Below are 21905 nucleotides of genomic sequence, written 5' to 3' on the forward strand. Positions count from 1 at the left end.
ATTGATACAAAACCATCTTAAAGTAACACATGAACTTGTTTTATGTGTAACTTTCTTTTTTTTAAATACAACAAAAATGAATGAGCTTTTTTCAACATAGGGACTTCTAAGGAAGGGTCACACTGACTGAAAAATACTATATACTATTCTCATTTCCATGCTGAGACACACAAATTCAGGGGGACAGGAATGAGATCCTTCATGCACAGAACAGCCTCCCACAGAATGCTCAGCAGCAAAAGACAGGATTATTTCTTTTGATAGCTGCTACTCTTTGACTGCCATCCTGGCAGCCAGAGGCTTTCCTCCACCAAGCTGGATTTGGAAGATGCTACTCATTGAGAAGCCACAGGTGAAAACAACTTACCTATTTCTCAAGACAGATAGGGCAGTAACTTTCAAAATCAGTTCTATGGCCCACATTCAAGTTTCCCATGAAAAGCAAAGCTAGGAGCAGGCTCTGTGACATGCCAAAGGTAGCAGATCATTTGAGCTTGCCCCTCCAGAAACAAATTCACCTGGAAACACACATTGAGCTGTGCATAACCAAGAGTTTCAGTCACATAGGAAAGGAGGGGCTACAGCACATTCTTCCTCCTTTTTCCTTCCTGTCCTCTCCTTGGATAAATATACCATCTGTTCAGATGAAGAAGCTGAGCACCAAAATGTTACAGCACTTCCAGTAGCAAATCCTTGCATTTGCCCTATTCTCAGAAACATGCCAATGGCAATAGGGCAGCTCACCTCCTACCTGCACTGCTCTGCAGGATCAATGCATTCATCAAATATACCACCAACTATTATCAGCTGAGTAAATCTATACACACTTTTTGGCAATGCATTTGTGAAATTCAGTCTATATTTCTTATTGTTATCAGCATCTAAGCGCTGCAGAATATTAAAAACAAAACAAAAAAAACCCACAACACATTTTGGATGGAGGTTTTCTTTGCATTTAGAAAACACTGACACAACTGGTTCAGAAGCAATAAAATTGTGAAGTTATCTTTCTCTCTATTCCAGGGTAAACTTTCTACACTAGTTTTCAAAGGAGTTTTTGGAAAAATATCTCTACAAACTCTCCCGATATTTAATTTTTTTTAGGCTCCCACTCCTCCAGTTTAAAACAATAACTTACACATGAAAGCTTGAGCCAGGCTAACACCTCCTTGCTGCTGTGAAAAGGAAGAAATCTCTTTCCATCCATTACCATGTTGCTCCAGAACATCACTGAGCCTGGTCAACCTTCTAAACTATCAGAAAACCCACTCAACACTCCAAACACCAAACAGTCTTTCTGCTGAGGTCACAAGCAGCAATAGATTGCCCTGTGACTGGACAAATATTAGAGCCAACACTTTCTTTTGGGTTCATACCAGACAGCTGGGAGAAGGGACAGGGAAACAAACAAGTGGGAAGTTCCCCTTTTTGGAAGCAACAAGTTCACCTGTAAAAGGCTCGCCTGTAACCTGCGACTCCACTTCTAGCTCAGAATGTACTGTAAGATTCAAGCATTTGTTTTACGTTCTTAAGCTCATACTAAACAGAAAAGACTACCTTTGCAATTAATACAGAGAAATTTTCAAATGCTACCTGCTGTAGAGCACATGCAATCACATATGTATGACACTGAAAAAAAAAGTATAATTTTGCTGAATTTGCATTTCTGTTAAATTTGGATCAGTTTTACCAAATGAGTAAAATGACAAGTCTTAATGAATTACTTTCTCTACAGACATGTTTGAAGCTTGCACTTTTTATTACAAGCACCTAATGTTTCAGTACTTTTCAGATATCAAGTTAATCCCTAGAGATGACTACATTTAAACAGAAGTAGGGACAAGAAAAAAAACCCCACAAAGCATTACCGTCCATAAACACATTTATAATTCTGAACTCAGAAAACTTCCAGTTTAAACTCTGTAGCACTGAGGCATAAGATATGAAAACACAGCATGCCCATGCCATTAGCTTTCAAATTAGTGGCTAAACACAAAAAACCCATCTTACCTTTTGCACTTTTTCATTTAATGCTTCCAGGCACAGGTCAGGCATTTCTGCAAACTAAAAACTTATTCCACAAGCACAGAACCTTTCTTGTATCTGTGGAATTGTCTCAGAACCAACACAAAAGCAACATGTCTGCTTGAAAATACGTCTGTATAGATATATTATATAAATAATATATATATTTAAATTACATGTAAGTCCTGTCAATGTAAGCTAATCACTAGAGTAGTCTCTAGGTATTTATAACATTTGATTGTTTGTGCATGAGCAAAGGCACAGCTCTGTTAAAAAACATCACAGAACTGATGACATAAAGGTACAACTGAATAGGTGTTGCAACACAAATTCCACTAAATAGTACAGTTGGAAGTGGCTTACAGTTTACCAGGCCTGTCTTTGTAGCACTGTTTTTCCAAGTTAAGGAACAAACAAGACATCCTTCCCTCGGATGCAAACATTCCTTTGCCACATGAAAGGGTATGAAGTAGCATGAAGCTGCACCAGGGGAAGTTCAGACTGAACATCGAGAAAAGGTCCTTCACTGAGAAGAGTGGTTGGGCACTGGAACAGGCTGCCCAGGGGCATGGTCACAGCAACAAGCCTGCCAGAGTTCAAGGAGCATCTGGATGATGCTCTTAAGTCATGTCATATGGTTTTGGTTTAGGTAGCCCTGTGAGGAACAGAGAGTTCGACTCGATGATCCTTACTGGGTCTCTTCCAACCTCATATAAACTGGGATTCTATGACTACCTCCTTTGGATGCAGCTACAACTGTGCAGTTTATTACTAAGTGCATGAAGTTATAGCCACTTCAATTCCTTGTAGTCTGAACCATACACATTAACCAGCTGATAGAGGCTGCTTCTCCTGGCAGCATAAGAAATATTCTGCAGCCTTCATACAAAAATGATTACATCATAATACTCGAGTTCACATTTGTATAATGTCTGCATGTGGCTTCACTCAGATGAGAACCCACAATCAGCTGGCACCACCAGCAGCCAGGTGAGCGCCTCTGAGTGCAGTAAGCAATGAGAAATGGGGTGACCAGCTTCAGGCAGAAGCAGTAAAGTAGCCTTCCTCCTATACTTCTTCACAGCCCTCCAGACTACAACATGTGCTTTTGAACCCCCTACATGCCAGTAAAACTCTATCTAGTTTGGGGGATACTGGGGAAGCAGGGGGAGAGCATGAAAGGTTAATGCTTGAAAGGTTAATGCTATACTGCAGTATTTTCAAAAAGAGCTAAATTCAAATTCTTTCATAAGAATACTAGGATCACTCATAATTCCAGGCAAGGAATAGTAAGGGCTCACAAAATTCAGTGAAATGACCAGAAAGTAAAAGTGTCAAACTAAGCCTGGAATAACTCACACAAAGTAAAAAATAATTTTTTAATCTTTTCACATTGCCAGAGGCAAGACGGCAAAATACCTTCAGAATGACACTTTTAAAGTATCTTCTGCTACACCTTGGTGTAAAAAATACTCACAAGAACCCTGCTACTCTGCTGTACTCTCCCTAATACCTTAATTCTAAGTTTTTTAATAGAACTTTAATTGCAACTACACCAAAGTTTTGTTTTTCAATGCTTGGAATTATTTTTCTCTTACAGAACGATGAAGAAACAGCCTTATATTCTGCTTTCTGGAAAAGGGAGAATCACTACTTTCCACTGTCCTCTTCCAGCAGAGACATATCTCTCTAGGACACTCTTAAAGTTTTCCTAATGCATAAGGTATCTTAGAAATTTTTGGTTTCAAGAGGTATATAGAGCTCAGTAATCAAACAAAGCTACCAGCCAACTACCAGTACTCTTGGCTATGGCTAGAGTTCCTCATGATACTCTGCACAGTTTGTTGCTGTTAAAATCATCTGGTTCTAAAGAGCATCACAAAATATATATACTGTATTTATTATTATTGTTATACAAGTCAGAATCCAACACAAATTTCAGAAAATTTCAAGTAAACAACAGTTTGTCAAGAAAGAAATGTTCCTGCTTTTTTTGCCATTACATCTTAATATCAGATGTCATTAAAACTGAATCTTTTCTGAACTCAATGGGAAAATGGGAAGTTTGCAGGAAGTCTAAACAGATGACTTTTTAACTAGCCAGACATTTTATTCATCTTTCCCTGATAGAAATGTAATGGTATTACCAAGATATGGCTTAAACAACAAAAATTAACAAAACATAATACCTTTTACGGGCACTGATACTACAAGACTGTTTAAAAAACTCAAATTTTTTGTAGATGTGTTACATTATTATTAAAACAATTTTGGTTTTTTCTATAGAACATATAAATTAATGTCTTCATATGAAAACAATTAGACACATTTTCAAGTGTTAAAATTAAGTTAGAAAACCAGGGCTAAAAATGAGCTTAATAACATATTGCATACTGAGTTTGCATCATGCTTCAAGAGCCATGCCCCTTCCTAAGGCAAATACAACCTCAGTTTACTTCATTGGAGCAGCCAGGCTCAGTTCCTTTCCAAAATACTTAAGCCTGTGTCCACAAGGCTGATGGCCAGTGCTGTCATTTCCTTCAGTGTAATTTGGAAAGCAGCAGGAAACGTGGCTCACAACAAATGCAGGAATACCGGACATACACAAATGAAACAGAACTTACCGTCCACTCTGAGCCTGTTCTGGAAGTCTGACCAAATCTGCAACTTAACCTTAGTGAACACCTCTCAGGATTAAGGGTATTCTGGTCATGAATTCTCACAGCTGAAGAGTTTTCTGCTATAGAAAACCAGGACAAACTCTTATTCTAGACATACATTCTTTTGGCAGGACTATGGGAGGAGGTTATATCTAGCTCACAGAAAATTAGGTCACCCATTTTATAAGCAAATATAAACTGCATGTTGAAGTCTGTAAGCATTTCATAGATACTCTCACTCAACAGAAATTTGGAAGAGATTTATCACAAATTCTGCATAGAGCTAGAATAATTATAAATGCAGGAGGAAGGAAGTTCATATTTACAATCTTAGTCAAACAAGAAAAACATTATATCATCTTAGCAGCTGTGTAAGAATTTGGCAAGCCTCTGAGTAAAGTTTTTTTCCGAACATCCCAAAAGAATAATTATTTTTGTTTCCTGGAACATATCTTCTTTGGTATAAAGACCTCTCTAAGGATTGAGCCAGATGAATAAACTACAGAATACAACACTGAAAGTGGAATGTGTACCACAATGACCATTTTTACGGCTAAAGCAGCTGAGTTGACCACACTGTATAAGGAATGTAATTTGTGACACTAGAAATGCTAATTATTTGGACCACATTCATGTCTTCATAAGGACAAGGGTTGGCAAGAAAGAACTGATCTGGCATTAATTTGCTGTAGTCCAAATGAGGCACAAAGCAGCAAGAGTAGCTATTCAAAATGTAGGTGACAGTGATTAGTTAAAAAGCCATGTAACAATTAATCTCTTAATTCAGTACCACCTCAATATTTAAAATGAAAATCATTTCCTATTTGTGTTTGTCTATTGCACTATGAAAAGTTTATGCAGATGCAAAGGTTTGTTGCACATCCCATCAGCCCACAGTTTCATTTACCTGATTGCTAACAGTACCAGGTGAAGTGACTGGAAGATTTTTACAGTTTCATTTCTTGTAGAAAAAAATTTATGCTTGAATCTTAGATCTCTATCTCACACTGAATCAAATCAAAGCAGCAGCACCATGAAAGGATTTACAACGAAGCTTAAAAAAGAAGAATTATTGCATGGCATTTATCATTTTTCTATCTTCTTTCAGACCTTTAAATGCTCATTCAGGTCTAAGTCTGGCTGGCACCTTCTTCCTATTACCTTTCCAAAGAATTTATAAGTTTTGCTGATAGCAGCTACAGCCTAGCATACTCTGAAGGGCCAGCTTGTTACAAATCAGAACAGGTGTAAAAGCCAAAAAAGAAAATCCAAAATAATTTTTGTAGAGTTTTATACATTTCATTCCACAGGGAGTTTTCTGTGTATTCTCCCTTCAACCCAACACATCTATGCAGTAAAAGTAGCTTATAACTACTAAAACATATAGTTGAATTCCTTGTGTATATTTATTTATGAGTAACTTATGCTAGGGTCCAGGTCCAGACTGTAAAGGAATTTTTCATTTGTCAGTTCCACACATCTGCTTCCACCAGCACAAGGGGTACATTGGAAAATACCGGTGAAGGCCTTCATCCATCTTCACCCTTCAGAACTGGAGATGGCACTCCATCACAAAAATGAGGGGTTATTGCTCTTCCTATTAAATCATCACCTTCCTCTTCCTCCTTTTCCTCCACAAGAAGCATGTTGCAGTGCATTCATACAGGTCAGGGTATCTTGTTCATTTACACCACAGCAAGCAGTTCCTTTACTAACTCTAGAACACAGAAGAGGGATGGGTAAAAAACATGGTCCAGCTGCCAGAAATGAAGCTCTTTAGCCATATGTGTCATGACATTAATCTCCCCACTCCTCCTATTCAGTAGCAGAAACAGAATTAAAACTAACAAAATCTTTTGGTTCCAAACTGTAAGAACAAAGGATCTTTTTAAAAAGCTGGAAAATTAGGGCAAGGTAGAACAGCTCTTCAAGTGGTATGACACACCAGTAAAGACAACAAATAATGAAATCTAATTTTAAAATGAGTAGTCTAACTTCAGTAAAACATGATCAGTGCTTTCTGATTCTACATCTGGCATCCAAGAACACTTTCTTCAATGCTTTTCAGGGAGACTTCTAGTAATGTGACAGGAATTGTGCCACATTAGACTTCAGATGTAAATCTTTAATGAGAAAAGATTTTTTTCAGACCACAGCCCGATAGAAGACAAGCTGGCTGTGTCTAGCATAAAGGAGGGAAGTTATGTTTGGGCCTTTAAAATAAAGTAATAGATGACGAGAAGAGACACCCAGAAACAGACAAGACATTTGAATTTCATAGCACACAGGTGTGTTAGGAAACAAGAGACTAAATCACGTTATTTGTGACTCAGTGGCTAAAAAGATTTGACAGAAGTCAAAGCAATGGTTTTTTTAAACAGGTGACATGCTCACAAAGCCATTTTATAAAACATAAAAGCATCCACACCATCTGAGTTAGGTATCTGGGCTCAAAAAGCAGAGTGCATGTAGCCTCTATATACATTTGTGCAGAATGGAAGATCAAGAAGTTAATTGCCAAATTGATTTTGCAGGCTGTGGTGGGACAAAAATCAGACTTAAATCAGATCAAGGACAACCCAAACATTTATTAAAGTACAAAGAAAAAGGTAGGTTTTTCTTAGGAAAAAATCCTATGCTTTTTTGACACTGCTATGCAAAATATTTCAGATGCTGTATCCAAAAGAACTTCAGGGTACAGATAATGAAAACAAACAAACAAAAAATAGTTAACAGTGTTATGAATAACACAGAAATCGTCCAGAAGTTCACCTCACAGGTCATGCTGTATAAAAATAAGATGGAAGATACTAATAAAACAGTTTAAAAAGTGACTAATTCCAATCTCTTCATTATGGTACTGGAGATTTCTTGATGCAAAGCTCCCACATAAGTATGAATATATCATCACTCTCCTCTCATAATTTAGTACTGAGTGAAGCAGGAAGACCTCACCTTCCCTGCATAAGAAAATGTTAAAACTAAACTACTTATAGGGCACGGCAGACAATCCAAGCAACTTGTATATGTAAAGTCAGAAAATCCAAGATTCTCTAAATAAATCTTCTGATTAACTTTAAGCAAGTAAGGTCTTTTTTTTTGCAAGAGGAAGTGACAGCAGAAAGACAGTGTCACAAAATAAAGAAAGGTTAGTGTACTTGGGACTGGACAATCTTACACATACTAAAGACAAAATAATAATTTTACAAGTCAAAGACTGGAAGGAATACCTCAACAGCTTTGTCTTAAAAAAGCCAAGAGACCACAAACAAACACCAAAAAAACCCCCAACCACGAGACTCTCCACCCCTTTGTAAATAAAGGAAAGCAAGTGAGTTAAATCCACTTTCTTAGGAAAAAGAAATGCATGCCCAAAAATCAGCGGAAGAAAGCTGGGAATGATTTCTACACAGTGCTGTTGTTGCAATGCTAAACACTGCTAAACACTGGAGCACGGACCAAGAATGAACTCCCAGTACTCACTGCTATCATTTTCTAGCTGCAAATGTATTAAAAAGCTCAGAAAGCCAGAAAAGAAAAAACCCTTTTATTTGCACCAATATACTTGTTGCACACTTGCTCATAAACAGCTCTAGTAAAGAGCCACATAGTATTACCAACATATTCTATTACTAGACTTCTCAGATATCTAAGTCCCACTAAAGTCTTTAAGACACAGTTAGATTTTAGGGTTGGTTTGGGCTTTTTTTTTTTTTTACTGAACTATTTATACACAAGGTAGATTTTATTGTACTGGTGAAGCTGAAACAATTTCTGTTTTCACACAGCCGGATTTGACACTCAACTGAAAATGCTCTTTTGCATTTAACAGAAATATTGCAACACACTTTGAAGGATGATACACATAAATAGAATAGATAAGGAAGCAATTACCTGGGCAATTTCCCCATAATATTGAAGGAAATCTTAAAAACAAGTATATTTTACTAAATTTACAGAAAGCTAAAGGTATGGATCATGCTGTTTTGCTGTCTTTTTATTGTTTAACAGAATTCTAGAATCTTAACCTCACATTCTGATACTGTCTGATGACACAGCAGTATAGCAGAAGCCTGCCATAACTGTGCCCAGTGAAAAGTTAGTGCAATAACCACTCTTTGAAAGCCTGGCCATGAACAAACATGCACTTGGCAATTTTAGTCAAGCAAGTAGCCAAATCTCGTTATTTAATGGACAGTAGCTAGAACAATCAGCAGCAAATGACTCACCCATGAGGTGCTACTATGCTATAAGTAGCATTTGCTCTGTCAGAGCTGCCAGTGGACTCTCATGCTTATTTAGGAAACTGACTGGCTGTGGTTCCATGGCAATACCAGTGAGAATGCCTAACAGGAATCCATGCCTGACTGCCAGCACTGTTTCAATGGCACTGTCTCTTTCTATTCAGTGCAACCACTTACGAGCTCTGGAAATGAAACAGCTCAACCACAAGCCAGAGCGTGCCCCACAAAGTCATTCAAGAAGCAATACCAGTAAAAATCAAATGGGATGCATCCTAAGACCTTGTTTGTTCCTGGCCTCAACTTGCCATCTGATGTCACAATCTTCTCTGAGAAGAAAACCAGTAAAAGAGCAATACATCTGCGGAGTCATTCACAGCCTTTGTGATAAGTAGTAAGGTCAATTCTAGCAGCACCTCTTTCTAGCTCTATTATTCCTAACAGTTAAAAAACCCTATTTTAACAAATTCAATCAAGTCACAGAAACCAAGTTCTCAGCCCCTTTTTCAGTTCCTCTGTATAATCTAAGAACTCATCCCTGCTGAGGAGAATATGCACAAAGCACAGGACTAAGACAGCTCATAAATACTATCCAGCCTCCCACCGTGTGCATTTTGAGGTGGGAAATACCAAAAAAAATATCCTGCCCAGTTCTCAGTCAACAGAATATCTCCTGTGGGACAGCTCTAGCCAACAACATCTAAGAGCATGCATACAAACAGAAACCCAAGTGCAGGAAGCAACGGGGCACAGAAAAAAGTATTTTTCTACCTGTCCAGTTTCAAATCAAGAAGTATTTCAGAAGCAAACATTCCAAGATCAATTCCCAAAAAGAGGACAAGAAAGCTACACAGAATTTTTAAAACTACTCGTTGTTTGCAACTCCACCGAAGAACTGGAAGACTGCATGAAGGAAAAAAAGATGACTGTAAAAAGAGAGAAGAAAAAGTGTGTTTCAAAGATGACAAGGACAGCATTTAATCCATAATATAATGCTTCCTCTGTGGCAGACCTAACTTCCTCTTTTAAAATAATGTCCTGCTCCTCAAGACACTATAAAAGCTTAGCAATACAGAGAAGGCACAAATCAATTTTTTACAGAATGAGAAGCCGTAGATATTATTTCAGTGCTTATTTTGATCCCCTTTAAAAAGTAATATATCAGTTAGCTACAAACATACTTTCTAAATACAGTCTATAACATATTGGCAGTACAGTGGCACTAAAAAATGAAAACTGCATAGTGAACTATCTGCATGCCATTCAATATCAGGCTTCTGCACGCACATCTAATGACAGAAAGATCATCACTATTTGCTACTGTTGAAATACAAGCCTCAAACTAGTTCCACATAGCTACAGAGACGATTCTTGATGCACACAGAACCAGACTGCTGCTACCTTCCCCCATCACATTATGGATGCAAGCAGAACTTCAAAATTATGGCAGAAATACTGAGTAAACTAAGATTGTCTTTTACTGGACCTTCAATTACCTCATAGAGCTGTGCTCTTCAGTTTAATAGATGATTCCATTCATCATACTATTAAATCTCTCCACAATGAGTCATGTCAGGCAAAATTTTAAGTTTTCTTTTCAAAAAGTGAACTAATTATATAATATTTTAAATAGTTAACCATCCACATATTCCAAATTCTACTAAAAAACCAAAACAACTTCATATTCTACTTACCACCATTTCAAACAATGGCTATTACTATACTCCAAAAAGTTTGATACTTCACTATGAGTGTCTTGAAATAAACAGACATAATAAAAGGCAATGATTTATGATCCACAGTATCCAGATACTAAATATTTAGTCCTACTGAATAAATAAGAAAAGCCCTACTTTTGCATATATGTTAGTTCACTATTCCTGTCAATAATATTGCCTGAATCATGCTAAAATACCAAGAGTTCATTGCAATCCAGCAGAAGTCATTTCAGGAATGAAGCACCAGCTGCTGAATCTATCAGAAGGCTCTGCCTTCTCAACTCCTACTGGCACTCTGTAATACAGTGAAGGCATGCGCAGTTGTAAACTCAAATATTTAAATCCACACTGCACGGCAAAAAGAATGCAGACAACATTAGGCCAGCTGTAATTTTTACACTTTCATAAGAGAACAACTGATCTTTTATCCTGCTTTTCAACTCACTCTAAAATAGGAAAAAAAAAGTATTTAGGCAGCTTTAGCTAGAACAATGTACTACATAAGACACATCAATATCTTGTAGCATGTTATGTTTCATCAGATCATGTGTACAGAAATGTTGTTCTCAAATGCTCACAGCCCATCAAGAGCTGTATTCTAGAGCATGCCAGATTAACCTTATCTCAGAAAGTTAATAATGAGCATTACCACTCCAAAAAAAAAAAATTGGTCTCCTAGTTTCAGGTGATGTACATTCCAAACAAAAGGAAGACCATGTACCTTCAGGATTAGAAAAATAATGTAGGTGGAATTCAACTTCAGAAGGGGTTACATTAACCTATACAAAATAAAGACACTAGATAAAGTGTTAGGAAGACATTGCTTTAAAGCACATTCTGTTTTGCAAATAAAGTGCTATTTTACTACTGGTTAATGCATCTTTTACATTAAAGTGTAAAAAGACATGAGGTTGGCCCATGGTTACATTATACAGGACAAAATTTACGTTGTCATCTTCAAAATTAGAAAGTATACACTTCACAACAATTACTGGAAAACATTAATCATCAGAAGTACTAAATAATGAGGGATAATTTAAAAAGTGAAAGATAATACCATAACTTGCCTAATGTAGTGCACTCAGATCAGTCTTTAGACCATAAAGCAAGCAACAACAGGTTCAATTTAAACTCTTCCCATGACAAGGATAGCAGAACAGCATGTACATCAAATCAAAGTAATTTGCATCAAGTGAATGTTTTCTTCCATACATTATGTGTATTTTAAATCTAAAGGCCACACAAATCTAATATACTTTTAAATTATCTAGAAAAATAAAAAACACATTAAAATCACTTCCTAAGCTTTCAGGCCTCACAGTCTAACCAAGCTAACTTCCTACATGATACCTGTAAATTTATTAACTACCTGCTCCTTCGGGAGAATGAAAGATTGACACCTCTTTGCAAAAAGAGAGGCACCCAAGTCATTAAAGTTCAAAAATGAAACACCACTGACGTTGAAAGTGCATAGTCTGAAAATACTTTGTTTACTCTGTGCTGGACTTTCAACTTCAGAATACAGGCCAGTCATTCCAGAAATATTCCATTCCAGCTGATAAAAGTTAATTTAAGATTCATTATACAGTACTAATAACTAATCCCAAGGCCTTTTTTTTTCTTAACTTGTTGATTTTGAGAACTTTTCTGAAGTTTTTTGCGCACATTCAAGCTGAACAGATATAAACTATCAAAACAGAAAGCTTCATTCACGCTAATTACAAGGACTGCTTTTGGAGGTTTGCTTTCTCTTTTAACTAGAACATCTCTGATTTTCACTAACTGGGATAGGAAGCACAAAAGGTTAAGCTGAATGCTGCACTATCAACTGAATAGCTGTTAACAGAGCATTCTTCACAAAGACACTATATGTTTCACTTTAACAACTGTGATGTGACTATGTGGTTCCTCTTGAAAACTTCACTAATTTCCCTGTTTCCATTTTCTGCTCTACAAGCTGCCAAAAAGGAAAAAACACTCCCACTTTCCTATGGGACCCTTCTCCTTCCATGTAATTGCTGAAAATGAGACTTCTCAATTTTGCTGTGCCTCTTAGAAAGTATCGCAGAGGTCTCTAATCCAAAACTGAGCATTTCTTCATGAAAATAATTCTTTCCTTCTACAATAGGCAATAATTTACTTGTGGCAGTCATAACAATCTGACAAGCACCTTTTCAGTTCCAGAGAACAGATTATACCACTAAGTTACTTATTAATAGACACAACAGAGTAGAGGTGAAAGAAAAAGTGATCTTCTCTTACCCAGCTTCAGTAGAACTGTTCTCCTGACCTGTGACATGCTCAGAGATGGATAAAGTTTCAGCCAGTATTATTGCTTTGCAAAGTTACTAGTGACTGAAAAGCACTGACTTCCCATCTCCACCCCTAAATAAAATGCCTCTATTTAATAGATAGAAGAACCATCTATTAGAAGACACAAGTACTATTGACTAAACTTCAGAGTACCAGAAATGCACACTGATAACTTGCAGAATGCTTCACCAGGAACACAGTATGCAACCACCCATGTTTCTGTCAAAGCCACTCAGACCCACAGGTTCAAGTAAAAGGTCATGCTCTTGAGTCATGCATTACAGATCCAAGTGACAACTTCCTTTGAGAACAGAGATTAGTAAGGCATTTTTATTTAAAAGCTTTGAACAGCCTAATGAGGTTTTTCACGATGGGGAGATTTTTTAAAATGCAATATAAACCACATTTGTGCTAAGTCTTTAGTCACCTCTGAAGGAGAATGATTACTGACACCTTGGAAGTCCAAACTTGCATTGGTGTATTAAAATAAATTCTAACAATGATTAACTCAATTTTAAGTGGTGAAACAAGTTCACAGTGATCCTTCTAGCAAGGAGCAGAGCCAGAAGCAAAATCAGTAAGGTAAGGACAAGTACGTGTTTAGCATGTTTGCAGATTTTGTGTGTGTTTTTCTTATATCTAGTCTCCAGCGATCTTTACACATACAAAATCAACTCAAGCATAGTTTAGTGGTGGACTTGGCAGTAGAAAGTTAATGGTGGGACTCGATCTTAAAGGTCTTTTCCAACCTAAACGATTCTATGATTCTATAAATAAAGACAGCTTGGAATGCTTGGCTTCTGGCATAGAATCAAAAATCCTATACAAGATGCCTCATCACTATACAGGCATGAACCAGGCAAGTCAGGATGAAATCAACTATACACAAGTGAGAAACTGCTGGCTTTAAGTCCAGACACAATCCACAAGCATTGTACCTCCCACAAAACAATTGGGAGAAATCTCCCTGGGCAGCAAACACTGTCCTTGCTTCTGCAGGAATCTAGAGTAGATATTGCATTTATTTTACATAGGGCGTCTTGTTCTTGTAGACACTGATTCTCAAAGTTAACCCAGGTTAAGAATTTCAGATCTTATCTTCATGTACTCTCTGGCAATAGAAGTGATAATATGAGAAAACCTGAGGGAACACTGTCATAGTCATAATGAAATGGTTTCACATTTGTTAGAGCACTTCTCTTCTTACCTAATTCAATACTTCTTGTTCTAAATTATAAAAGAGTAGCAAGCAATGAGCTCAGACAGAAGTACAAAAAAATCACATGGGATTAAAATTAAGACAATTAGTATGCAAGCAGAGTATTTCTGCAAAGCTAATAAGCTTCCCATGCCAATTTCACCTCTGGAAGATCATCATTAGGCTGCAAAAATCAGTCTTGTTCCTAAGACACTTGAAAGCATGCTGAAAACTTACTATTTTCAATACTGAGCTAGAACCCATCCCAGTTTTGAAAAGCAGCTCATCTAAATAAGTATAGATAACATTAGTCATCTAGATATGAAAATGAAATTGTTTACAAAATCATGGGGCAAAGTATTTCCTACAACAAATTCTGAAAGCCTGGACAGATGCCTTTTCATATCTGTAAAATGCAAAGAGCAATCTGGAAACGTGTTTTTCCTTATTTTTTTAAAATTATTTTACATCCCAGAAGTAAAAGAACCCCAAATTCTGCAAAACAGTATATATTCAGGGTCTAGGAAGATGTATAGAAGGATGAAGCTTCTCTTCTTTCAGCAGCTCCCAACACATCACCTCCTCAACTTTATCATTTTGGCATGCTGTGGATTATGCTGTTAACTGGATCAAAGAATTTACATGGATTTAATATTGCCCATCTCTGTTTTTTTTTATGAGTATTTTTAATGCACAATAGTTTACTGATCTTTAAAGCTACCTAAGCATAATTCTGTCAAGAAAAGTGTAACGGGGGGAAAAAAGTTCTCTGGGCTCCACTGCTTCTCTTCTGCTTTTACTAATACCAATTCTTTAAGGAAAAAAAAAGCCCACTGAGTGAAACATAGAGTATTTGAGATTGGGTCAGCTGTCAGAGATGCAAACAGGGACTATTCCTGGCTTAGCAAATGCATCTGTACAGAGATTAATGACCCAAACAAGTATATAAACAGCACACGGGGAACTTTACTTCTTCCAAAGAACCCGCACATTTGTTTGGCTAATGCTGTCTTCTACAGCAACTCCAAGCCTGTAGCGACATCACATCTTTTCAATACTGGTGTACCACAAGGATTGATTCAGCAACTTCAGTACCTCTCCAAATCTACAGGACCTCTGACAGAGAGAAAAATCTGTCAAACATAGTTTCAATATACTTTCCCAGTGATTAAACCAATCAAATCAGCATTTTAGAGAGAATATTTTACCATAACAATCAATGGAACTATTTAAAAGAAATCCACAGACACCAAAAAATCACTAGGCTTTTTTCATCACTGATTGAAACAATACAGTTGGGCAAAACTGTCTTAGCATAATGTTTAAATTGCAAGAAGAATAAAATTCTACATACACAAAAAAAGCCATATTATGAATTCTGTGTTGTAAAGTTAGCATTTTTCACATTATGCAATGACTTATGCAACATTTACTGTTGCACTTAGTAGGCAATTTAATTACGTATATTGAAATGATTTAACTGTAAAGGTGATATGAGAGTAAGAATTCAACCATTTGAGAAGGGAGTATTTTATCATCAATGCTTGATACATACTCAGTATTTGCACTTCTAACACTATTCAATGACACAGCCTTTAAAATACAATTTTACAAGCAGACAATGCACATTTGCCAGTTGCAGTTTAAGTAAGGCTCACAATTATGTCTTTTGGACACTTCCTTTTACCATGACCAGCTGGATTTCAGAAAATGAAATATAAGTTTGCACAGAGTAATCCTTGACAAGTTGATGGCACTTCCTCAAATAATCAGCAGAATTTTTCACAAGTCACTGATACACAACTGCTCAATAGCAGAAGAAGACACTACTAGCTCAACAACAGCTTTAGTTTGGGGGAGCAATTTTACCAGGTGTCTATTACCAAGTTGACACACTAAAACCATGATGACCTAGAATAAACTACCTTTTCGGCGCTACAGATGGCTCTTCTTAAAGCAGAAAAGTGGAAACACAACAACCAAATCTGCATCAAGATGAAATCTACCCATGTATCGAGCAACAAGCTCTACTTGGAACTTTTCTTTGGGGAGGGAGCAAACTGTTCCTTCCTACTGGAAGAGCCAAGGCGGCAATGATTAAAGTGCAAGGAGTAACTTACTGCACATGTTGACTGTAAGCACAGCACAGTTCCACTCTTTTATAATTCACTTTAACCAGGACAAAAAGACACCAGGAATACCACAAGTCCTACCAACTCAGCAAACTGCTAAGTCTCTGGGAAAAGGGAAGGACAACGAGACAATCACAGCACTGGCAGCAGCCAAGGACCCTATGCCAGCAGAAGGCAGTGGACCTCAGCTCTCACTATCATATGAACGAAGGTTTCTGCCAGGCCCCCTACAACTGCTCCTGAAGCTTTCTGAAAGGTGAAGTTATCAGAGAGGATGAAGGATACCAAGGAGCTTCCCTCCAGCCCTTTTCTGTATGTGTGTTTTAGACAGCATATTTTTCAAATCAGACCTACATTTGAGAAAAATGATCAGGTTCTATACTTCTCCAAGACTTTTTTACGTGAAAGTCCAATACTGACACAAGTAATAAAACTTAGCAGTCACAAAACTGGAAAGTGGTGTCACTTCTTGCTCCTGTTTCTTTCCAAGCCTGATCTGCTACAAATCAGCTATTCTGTTGTAATAAACAGTAGAAAACAGTGAAGTGTTTGTATATGAACACAACTTGGCATTCAAAACACTTGACAGTACCCTCATACCGTACATGACCATTTTAGCAGATGTCAAATACTATAATTAGAACAACACAATGTTAACATTGCAATAAGGGATGATAATTCAGGTAATTTTCACAGAAGATAAGAACAATCTACATGCAGTTTACCATTTATGCTATGCAAGATCAGTGCATTTTTACCAGAACCTGAGTTCTTGAACACTATAATATTTACTTAAGTAAATATAAAAGTTTTAATACTGTGGATAGTAATTCCCTCACCAGACTCCCTATAATATTTTTGTATAAGAACTTTCACCCCACACACTGGTGTTTTGAATAGACCAGAGGCAATGAAGATCCAGTCACCTTTTTAATAACATTTGTTAAAATTATTTTGAAGGATTTTTGAGACTAGAAATTCAGTAATGGGTAAAAATTCTGTTCTGTGACTATTTTTGTACCATCCCTTGAACTCCTTCCCCACCCAAAGGCCTCCCTCCCTCAACACCCCCTAAAATCCAACGAATTATGACATAGGATGGCAACAAATTATTTTCCTATTATTTAACATCAGGACAATTTCAAATCCTTACATACGTCATCTTCCTCCGTACAATACAGGCACAGCAGTAGCTTGCAGACCAAGACATTTCAAGAGCTCTTCGCTAACAGATGGATTTTAAAAGATAAGTTCAACAAACAATCAATTTAACATCTTACACGAAACACTCCTGCTAAAGCTGGACATAGAAAATAACTAAAATCCTACTTGGAACAAAACAGAGAAGTGACTTTAATTCACTAAAATGTCAGAAAATATCAGTCAATATATCTGGACCAAGTTGCATAAAAATATTCTATAGATACTCTTCTTAGTCTTTATATAATTTTCCTAGATGAAGGAATAGAAGCAACCTCTCTCATTATTGAATTTCAGTTCTTTCTCACAGGGACTCATTTGTTTAATTGGGTAATTATTTCTAATTTCTAGTATTAACATATAAAAACTAATATACCATTTTCAATGGACACTTTCTTAAAGTGATGATAACACTTGGAGATTAACAAAAGTAATTTAAATCCCTTGCTAATCTGAAGAACAACTATAAAGGGCAAAAATGCAAGTTTCCTTACTGGCATTACCTAACCTAGTAGACATTCCTAAAGGTAGAAAACATTCCATGTGTGTGGTCACTAAAAATCTGTGACTGCCAATTATCAAAGGTATTTTTTGAATTCTTAAGAGGACTTACTCAATATGTCAACTTTTGTTTCATAATTTACATTTTCTGAAACAAAATTAACACTCCACATAGAAACAGGTAAAACCTGACTACTCAGAAGTCTGGTGTCATGTCAATGTATTATTAACTCTTAGCAATAAAACAGATCTGGATGGCACCTTTTTTATAAGGCTTGTTTATCTGACATTGCCTGATTCCGCTGTGAACCAACACATTTTCTTTCAGCAATTGCAGAGAAAGAGTGTGAAAGATGGCGAAATGGCTTATTGTTGGGGCCAGAAACAGAAATTGGACATTTCTGGCTTTGGTAACTGTTTGTAACAAGTTCTAGATTTAATCAGCAGGATCCTCAGTATGAACAGATGTTAATGAAGTACATTATTTTAGTTCTACCTGAAAATTCCATAATAAAAATATTGTTTAACATAACAGAAAAGGCAGAGTGTGGTTATTTTGCAGCCTTTGGCTTCATTTGTAACACAAGTGGATTTGGATTCTTCTTTTATTAAGAAGGTGATGTAAATTACTTAATGGCTGAAATCTTCAGTACCATTCTTCCTAGTATTTACCTAACTGGCTTAGTCACTCAGATTTATCTCTGTCCCAGTTTGATAGGTTTTTACTTCCCTCTCCGGCGGCTGAAAAACATTTGAAGAAGGAAGGCAAGTATGACCAGTAAAGATGAGGATAAAGATCTACAATTTAAAGCACAAAGAATAAACTGTTTCTAGCTAGAAAAGCCAGTTGATTCCATCAAAAAACTTAATGCTGAAGGAACAGACAAAGGACCAAATTCAAATAACAAAGCAAACGCTAAAGAAGATTGGTGGTTTGGGGGAAACAAGGCAATACCCATACATTTCTGATAGCCAGAGCTCTGAGACATCCTTTTGAAAAACAATGCTCTTAAAACCAGCCCCAGAGAACCATGACCTACGAAGGGTATCCCAGCAGTTTCACAAAATACTTTAAACCAACAAGTGTTCTCTGTACACAGGCTTGCTTTGCTAAGAAAGGAACAGACTCCAACACACAGGGAGTTGAAAACAGTTTATGTCAATACACTACTCCACTGTAAAAAAATTATTTTAAAATCAAACCTTAAGGCGGTAGTCTCAAGATACTACGCAAGGAAGGCAGATTGAAGATTACATAAAATTTGTCAGTGCTCTCTTTCATATTCTTTTTTATACTCTTTCAAGAAATTAATCGCCTGTACACTGCACTGCTTTCCTTAACTGTGGTTTATCTCTTACTAATACTTTTCTCACTGTCACCACATGCTGAGTCAGAGAAGCAGTGGTAGAAGGATGCTTCATTGCAAATTATCTCAGCATAAAAATGAAGCCATTTTAAGGAAATAGCTACCTGAAAATGAAAACTGTACAAGGGCAATAAATAAATTCCTTGGTGCCACTTACCTTTCTGTTGTATGAAAGCAAAAAGCTTCTGTAACATTGATTTCTGTACAGTAATTTCAATATCATTCAGTGACACAAAAAATCACATACCAGCTTAGGTGCAGAAAACCAGTTCTGCGTTCCACTATCCACCCCACCCACCAAGAATGATATCAGTGTATTAAATATAGGTATCTCTAGATCTCTATAGATCTTATGTGGAAAGTATTCCCTAGATTATGATCAAGACTTTTGTTCTTCAAGATGATTTATCAAGTCATTTTACCATTCCTCTATTTTAACAGGAAACTTCTCAGCAGAGAAAAGCCGATTAAAGACAATAAAATTGGAAGGTTTGTTGTTCTAGACATATTGTTTCAATAAACATCTAGAATTATTCAATTAATTCTTCTCTAAGGTATTTAACAAGGTAATGTTTCCATGTCTGAAGGGCACTAGACGGAACAGACAAAAAGAGACAATTTGTTCAAAATGGAATGGGTGTGATTCTACAGTCTCACAAAACATCCACTCATCACATGAATGGTAAAGATACTAGCCATATGAAATAGTTTACATTTGCCAAATGGAGTGTATCTGTAATCCACCAGTAAAAAATAAATTGTACTACACAAACCGCTGTTCATCTCCTCCTAAACACCTACAGCCCATTAAAAATATAAATTACTAGTAAAAATCATAAAATGCAGAGACACTGTTCAAACACACAAGTGATTGTTTTCTGCCCCAAAAGAAACAAAATCTTCAAAAATCATAAGGTAAGGTAATGGTAAGCTAAGTCAGTGGCTTCTTAAGACAACCAGCATTAGTGCAGGAGAAAAATAAGTATAGCCATATGAATTTTACAAGGTCATGTGACACTCGTGTATACAGACACTCCTCCTTTCCCTCCCACCATCAGTGATTTTCCCCATGCAGAAAAAATAATATACCACACTCCCAGTTTCATTGAAACCAACGCAGGCATCAAGCTTGCTTGGGAGGCTCTTTGCAAATCAGCCTGCCTTTAGTAGGTCGTATGGCTAAAAAGCTTAACAGATTTCAGGTGTTGGGTTTTTAACCCATCATTCCTTCTGGAACCAGGAACGAGGATTTGCGCGTTTTGTTCCGCGGGGGGCAGCGCGCGCCTCGGCGATGCCTGCGCCGGGGACCCGACTGCCTGCGGCGGCACAGGGTGGAGACTCACCCAAGCTGACATTGTCTGCATGCCACACACTACATCCCTCGCGCATCCCCGGCTGACTTCCCAGCCTCTTCCGAGGCATGCCTCATTCGGGGAAAACCCGGGGGGCACACACATACCAGAATCCTCCACCAGTCACCAGAGCCTCTCTAGAAAAACACACCCGATGGTGCTTGGGGCGTGGAGGGGCGCAGGGCACACGCGCGGGCCGGTAAACGCGCGCCCCTCCCGCACCCCTTCGCTCCGGTGCTCCCGCCCAGCCCCAGCGGTGGCTCGGGGGCCGAGGGGACGCGGCAGGAAACGCCGCCCGTCGGCTCTGCCACCGCCGCCCCCCAGAAAAGAACGACACGAAGGCGGCTCCGCCACTCACCTCGCCCCGGCTCCGGGGGAGCCCCGGCGGACAGCGGCGACGCCCCACAGAACAGAGGGGCGAGGCGCCGGGTTCGCTCCCGCTCGCTGCCGGCGGCGGCACCCGGGTCCGCTCCGCCCGCAGAACCCCTCAGCGGCGGCGGCGGCAGCGGCGGCTGCTGCTGCTACTCCTCCTGTCTCCACTAATGGTGGCCGCCGATACCGGTTGCTTTCGCCGCTCCCTTCCTTTCCCGGTCCTTGTTTCCGCCGAGCGCGGAACCGCCTCCGCCCGGCGGCCGAGGCGCGTCCCTGCCCAGCAGCGGAGACGCCGCTCCCCACACACCGCTGCCGCCCCAGCACCGCCACCGCTCCGGGCTCCCCCCGCCGCTCACTTCCGGCGCGCGGGCCGCGCCTCGCCCCGCCCTGCCGGGACCGGCGCCTGCCACGGGGGGCGGCGACGGACCCGCAGCGCCGGAGGGGCCGTTGGGCGCGCGAGCGGCCGTTGGGCACGCGGAGGACGGTTGGGCGCGCGAGCGGCCGTTGGGCACGCGGAGGACGGTTGGGCGCGCGAGCGGCCGTTGGGCACGCGGGGGCCGTTGGGCGCGCGCGGAGCCGATCGATCCCCGCGGAGCCGATCCGCCGGTGCCGATCCTCGCGGAGCCCATCGATCCCTGCGGTGCCGATCCCCACGGAGTCCATCGATCCCTGCGGTGCCGATCGATCCCTGCGGTGCTATTGCCCGCTGAGCGGGTCCGCCCGCGCCGGGCGGTGGCCGGCGCGCTCTCGGCAGGAGCTGCCCGCGCTCCAGGCAGCTTGGGTCTGTGGTTCCGTCCGCAGGTAAAGGAGCTGCGAGACGTTCCCT

At 39.0% G+C, this 21905-nt stretch overlaps 1 protein-coding gene across 2 annotated transcripts in view; it reads right to left on the bottom strand.

The window, feature by feature from the left end:
• RAPH1 (Ras association (RalGDS/AF-6) and pleckstrin homology domains 1) overlaps positions 1–21426 on the bottom strand; it is an 81077-nt gene extending 59651 nt beyond the window's left edge. For both annotated transcript variants that reach the window (XM_059853235.1, XM_059853236.1), the window contains exon 1: positions 21066–21426. The gene's annotated coding sequence lies outside the window, so the exon portion shown is untranslated. The remainder of the gene's footprint in view (positions 1–21065) is intronic.
• Positions 21427–21905: the final 479 nt, after the last annotated feature.

This window comes from Haemorhous mexicanus, chromosome 8 (assembly GCF_027477595.1).
Source record: "Haemorhous mexicanus isolate bHaeMex1 chromosome 8, bHaeMex1.pri, whole genome shotgun sequence".
Lineage (NCBI taxonomy): Eukaryota > Metazoa > Chordata > Aves > Passeriformes > Fringillidae > Haemorhous > Haemorhous mexicanus.